General features: G+C 45.0%; 1 long non-coding RNA gene across 2 annotated transcripts in view; it reads left to right on the forward strand.

Moving 5' to 3' along the window:
* Nucleotides 1-5,377, forward strand: part of LOC112908607 (uncharacterized) — a 41,423-nt gene extending 36,046 nt beyond the window's left edge. For both annotated transcript variants that reach the window (XR_012001312.1, XR_012001313.1), the window contains 2 exons: nucleotides 588-789; nucleotides 3,258-5,377. This is a non-coding gene — a long non-coding RNA (uncharacterized lncRNA). The remainder of the gene's footprint in view (nucleotides 1-587; nucleotides 790-3,257) is intronic.
* Nucleotides 5,378-6,000: the final 623 nt, after the last annotated feature.

Raw genomic sequence — 6,000 nt, forward strand, 5'->3', positions numbered from 1 at the left:
TGCTTCCAAGAGTGGGCTCGGAGTCAGACTGCCTGGGGAACGCTGGGAAAGGTCTCCGAACCTGAGTTTCACCTTTGTAAAAAGATAATAATAGTACTTCACTCGTGGGGCTATTGTGAGTGAATTAACACAGATGAAGCATGTTGAACAGTGCTTGGCACACGATCATCTCACAATAAACATTAACTATTATAACCTGCTCCACTATGTCCTGCCTTTGGTTTGGTCATCCGAGCAAATGTCTAAGTTAGTGTTGGGTCAAAAAAAAAAAAAAAAAAAAAGAGTTACTGTTGGGTCTCTATTATTTGCAGCCTGAAGCGTCCTGAGGGATGTAGTCATGATTTTTCTAAATTCCTGGATTCCATGTGATGCTCTAGGAGAAAGAGTTTCCATACCTAAGTTTGAGCAACTCTTGGATATTCCTTGTGTATTTTAATTTATATCCCTCCCCTCTTTGATAGTCTCATTAGATGTGAATATAGTAAAGGCTCTGAGTGACCCTGCAACCAAAAAGCCAGTTGAGCTTTATTCAACCTAGCACTTTCCAAACTTAATTTTTAATTCGGTTTCTTTTCTTCTTTCCCGAGATCCTTGTTTTCTATTCTACAAAATGAGTGTTCCACAGGATACACGCTGGTGTGATAAACAGAGCATAAAGACAAGAAGGCTGAAGAATATGCTGAGGGACAGGCTGAACCCACATCTCTTTGAATCTAAAATATACACCCTTTCTATAGTTGTATACACATACACACAAACACAGCCGAAGTATCACTGACCATCCGGAAGGTAAGTGTTAGACATACCGGTTTTGAGTTTGCTTTTCTGTTTTGAGTGTAACTTTGCCAGAGGACAAAGTTCTGAGCGCTTGTTCTTGCAGATTCACATATGCCATGCAAAATCAAGTAGAATTAGATCTTCTTAAGAAAATTCTGAATAAAAACGATCTGGGACATGCAACAGCCTCTTCTGTGAAAAATTATAAGAAAGATGCCTTTTCTTTTTTTGGATCGCCACAGCCAATTTTAGAAGAAACACTAGCTTGGGAGATGTTTTCCTTCTAACCTACACCGTCAGATACCTTTGTCTTCATTTGCAAGAGGGCCAAATTATTGCACAAGTTCTCACATGTCCCTCTGGACCAAACTCTAGCTTCTGATTATCCACAGCGGTGTCATCGGACCTGAGCAATGGATACTATTGTTATTATCATTATTATTGTTGTGGGTTGGTTTTGATTGTTGGGCCCTAAGAATTGTCAGAGGGGACTTTTGGACCAAAGGAGACACCCGGTTGCCTCTGGCAGCCTTACAATCTAAATTAGACAGAGTTGTATAACAGTTTTAGGCATCTGATATGGAACTTGCCAAATTTCATGGCTTCAGGCACACGGAATGCACATCCCTGCTCCAGGGAGGCTAAATATTTTTCCAAATCAGTAGATAAAACAAACTCCCTGACCTCAACTTACTTCCTGGCGCCTGGAGTCCTGAGTAGCTGATGAAGAGTGTCTGTCTGCTATCAAGTGACAGGACACCCTCAGACTGGCTCCTACGCGCGAGACCATGTGGTATCTGATCCTGTCTCCATCTTCAGAGCTAAGATTTTGGCCACAACTTAAAGATCTAGGTCCAGAGGGCAATGGGCCAGGGTTAGATACCATTAAATGCCATTGAATCAGCCTTGAAGGGCAACTGTGGCTTCCTACTGCATGAGGCAATGCTCTGCAGCTGGAGGCCGGTGACAGCCTGTGATCACAGACCCCGGGCAAACCAAGCCTCAAACGTCACATCTGAAATGGAGAGGTGGCCACACCACTGTCTTAAGTAAATACTCTACACAGATTTTGGACCCTACGGAGCCAACCAAGTAGGGAGTAAATGCATCCAAGGGAACCTGAAGCTTCTGACCTAAGGGCTTGGTTGGGTAGACGCCTTCAACTATTTGACAGTGACATCTACTGACGGTGTCAGACAAAGCCACCTTATGGATAAAATAAGAGCCAGCTAAGCTTTGAAGACGGCAAAATGCAGGCGGGGGGAGTTCTCATGGATGGTCCAGAGAGAGATTAATAGAGAAGGGAGAGCACAGATATTAAAAAGCATCATAGGGTGTTACAGACAATAAAAACTAATTTCCTACTAAGGAAAAGGGCTAAGCCCTTTGAGTCCTTTCTAGGAGAGCTGCCGTAAAGGCGCTAGGCGCTAGAGCCTTTCTGTGTCCCTCAGCTCATGCCCCTGGCATCATGTGCCTGGAGGTTTCCCCTGGACACTCCATTGCATTTGCCTGGTAGACTCTTCGGCATTTGCACTGCAGTACATGAGTGTGCTTTTCTCCACACTTTGTCCTCTCCCTGCCCCATCCCCTGGCAAACAAGCTATATTCGATCAAAAGCTGGGGTTACTATCTTTTTTTTTTTTTGAGTCATGGGAACAACTTTTTTCTGACATCTGCTGAACCCAGGGAGCCATGCAGCCACAGTCTCCCCTCACGTCCTACTTTATACACAGAAAGACACATGACCCACTTCATTCCAAGCCGCCCTAAACCTCCCAGGTGCCAGAGTTCCTGCAAAGGCCACCAGGCTGCCCGGACCACTGAGTGGGCTGCTTCGGGGGACTGCTCACCCCACTGTAGGTCCTAACGTACACCCTGGAAAGCAAGGAGAGTGTCACTTCCCACCTCTGCATCCCTCAGACCTACCTGGTGGCCTTTAATAAATGCTTACTGTATGAATCAACAATGGAAAGGCCTGTTTTAATTAAGCCCTAGATTGAAAAGGTTCTGCTCTTAGCTACCATCAGACCCAAAGAGTCAAAATTGGAAACACGGAAATTAAATATTTTCAAGGAAAAATTGAGTCTGTCTTCCTGGTCTTTTCTATCATTGTCTATTTTTTAAAAATTAAAATAAATTTTTAAAGAAGGAACTCTTGCAGGGGTCTGGGTGGCTCGGTTAAGTGTCTGCCTTCGGCTCAGGTCATGATCCCAGGGTCCTGGGATCGAGCTCCGTGTCGGGCTCCTGGCTCAACAGAGTCTGCTTCTCCCTCTCTCTCTGACCCGCCCCCACCTACACACACACACACACACACACACACACACACACACACACACACACATTCATGCTCTCTCTCTCTCAAATAAATAAGATCCTTAGAAAATAAAATAAAATAAAATAAAAAAGGAACTCCTTTTTAAGATTTGTCTCCACTAAGATCACAACACAGTGCCTTAAATTTCCATAATTTTCTCTTTAAGGAAGTGGATTTCAGTTCTCCAGAGGAATGCTCAAAGAGGAATCCTGTGCACTGTCAGGAGCTGAATCAGGAACTGGCATAGCCTCCCAGACCTTAGACCGGGGGCCTGATTTGAAGAGTGACAGCAGAAGGCTGGGAATCAGAGTCACAATTGATTTAGGATAATAACCTTGAAAAAAAAAAGGATAATAACCTTGGCTTTTACTGCTAACATTCTCCTTTTCTTCACGAAGGCTTTCTCCATCAATTTTTATTTGGTAGATAAAATGCATGTATGGGAAACAGTATTTTCTAAATGTTGTCACAAAGACTAGATGCTCAGAATGTGTGGATGTAAATATGTTGTTTTAGTCCATTCGTTATTGCTGTGCAACTGCTTGGGGAGCCTATAGGGATTTCAGGGTGTGTTTTCATGCTATTTGAGGTTGTTGCATAATTATGACAATTAAACTCTGCAAGCAAGGTCTGGTAGGATTATTGAATCTCAGCCCGTTGACTTCTCTTTGGGGGGCATTGGATGTGTCATCCGGAAGGAAGAAAGATGCAAGAGTAAACAGTTGGAATGAAGTAGAGATCATCTAGCACCCGACAGAAAGATGGCATGTGAGCAACTTAGCTTGCCAAGGGTGCCTTGCTCACATCGGTACCTAATCTAGAACAACTAGGAAGATAACGGGGACTCACCATTTAGCCACGCCATGGAGACAAAGGGGGGAAACTCCCAGGGCTGGGATGTTGTCTCGTTAGGGTTGTGCCTCCATGACTTCCCCTGCATAGGGCTGGTCACTGCTGGGGTAACCAGCAAGGGGGGGCACCGGAAATAGAAAAAAGTTGTATAGGAATTCTCTCTTGGAATAGAATTTGGAAGGTTAGGTTATCTTTAGTACCCCAGGAACTAGGAAGCAAGGCAGCTCGCTCCAGGGGACCCTAAGCAGAGAAGACTTGGCCAAGGGCCTATTGGCTTCCTGTAGCAGTCAGTAATTCTCTGCCTTTGTCCCTTCTTAGATCTCAGGAAGGCCTCTCTGACGTGACCTTGGCTCCACTGTGCTGTAGGCATGCGTGGAAAGGTCACACTTCCCTGTTTAGGCCAGTTTTGTTAAAAGGGAAACAATCGTTGCCACTCTCACCGCTACCCCCAGTCGTCATGGAGTTGGTAGCAGGGGTGCATATAAGAGATCCCCCACCAGATGGTGGAACTTGAGGTACAAACAAAGGGGCTATAGGATCCAGCCGTTCCTCTTCACCAGGAGATTCTCTTTCCAGGGTGAACCTTGAAGGACCTGGTTTGTTTGGGTCTCTTTTTTATTAAACTAGGGGTGGTGGGCAATGACTGTCAGGCACCACTGGCTCCTAAAAGAAATGATCTGATACCTAAAATGAAAGAAGTTTTTATGGACTGAATTTTGTTCCCCCTAAAATTTGTGTTAAAACCCTAAACCTCATTTTGACTGTATTTGGAGAGAGAACTTTAAAAAAGATAATCGTAGTCAAATGAGGTCATACAGATGGGGCCCTACTGCTATAGGACTGGTGTCCTTATAAGAAGAGGAAGAAGAGGAATGCCTGGGTGGCTCAGCGGTGAGTGCCTTTGGCTCAGGGCGTGACCCCGGGGTCCTGGGACTGAGTCTCACATGGGGCTCCCTACAGGGAGCCTGCTTCTCCCTCTGCCTGTGTCTCTGCCCCTCTCTCTCTGTGTCTCTCATGAATAAATGAATAAAATCTTTAAAAAAAAAAAAAAAAGACCGCAGTGTGAATACAATCAGCAGAACATCTGATCATAACTGAAACATAACCCAGGACTTTGAATCACAGATAAATCATTTTTCTTGAAGCATCTGAACCAAGACACATAGTGAATGCAATCTAGCAATACAGATGGTCAAAGAGACTGGAACTATTAAAACACAGCATTTTGCGGGGTTGGGGGGGCCTGGATGGCTCAGGCCATTAAGCGTCCAACTCTTGATTTTGGCTCAGGTCATGATCTCAGGGTCCTGAGACCAAGCCCCAGGGAGGCTCCGTGCTCAGTGGGGAGCCTACTTGAGATTCTCTCCCTCTGCCCCTCCCCCTGCTCATGCTCACCCTCTCTGAAATAAATAAATACATCTTTTTAAAAAAGGCCATTTTTTTGCAGTCTTGAATTTGTAGAACAGATACATTCAGCATGATGCACTTTATTTTTTGATCATTTGAAAGCTGTCTCTAACCCTTATATGTCAGAAGAATTGATTGAATATGGTTGGGACACCTGGGTGGCTCAGCAGTTGAGCTCAGGATGTGATCTCCGAGTCCCACATGGGGCTCCCTGCATGGAGCCTGCTTCTCCCTCTGCTCCTCTCTCTGCCTCTCTCTCTCTCTCTCTCTCTGTCTTTCATGAATAAATAAATAAAATCTTTTAAAAAATGAATTGAATATGGTTAACGTTCACCAAGGAACAGCAGGACAATTAATTATCCATTAAGATAACTGGCATCTCTATAACTAAACTAAATCTCGCCCCACCCCACTCCCACCCCACCATCCATTCCTTTCACTGAAACGTTAGTATTGTCATTTTGAGATGCTGAGCTGTGCTATGGCTTTGGACCCCCACAGGGGAGATTTGGGGGCCCAAACCCGACAGCTGTGTGCCTTGGGGCAAGGAAACACGTTTCCCCTCCTTGCCCGTGGACGAGCCCACAGCACTTACAAAATGCTGACATGGGGGAAACCGGGATCACCGGGGAAACCCGCTGCCCCTAATG

Source organism: Vulpes vulpes, chromosome 4 (assembly GCF_048418805.1).
Source record: "Vulpes vulpes isolate BD-2025 chromosome 4, VulVul3, whole genome shotgun sequence".
NCBI lineage: Eukaryota > Metazoa > Chordata > Mammalia > Carnivora > Canidae > Vulpes > Vulpes vulpes.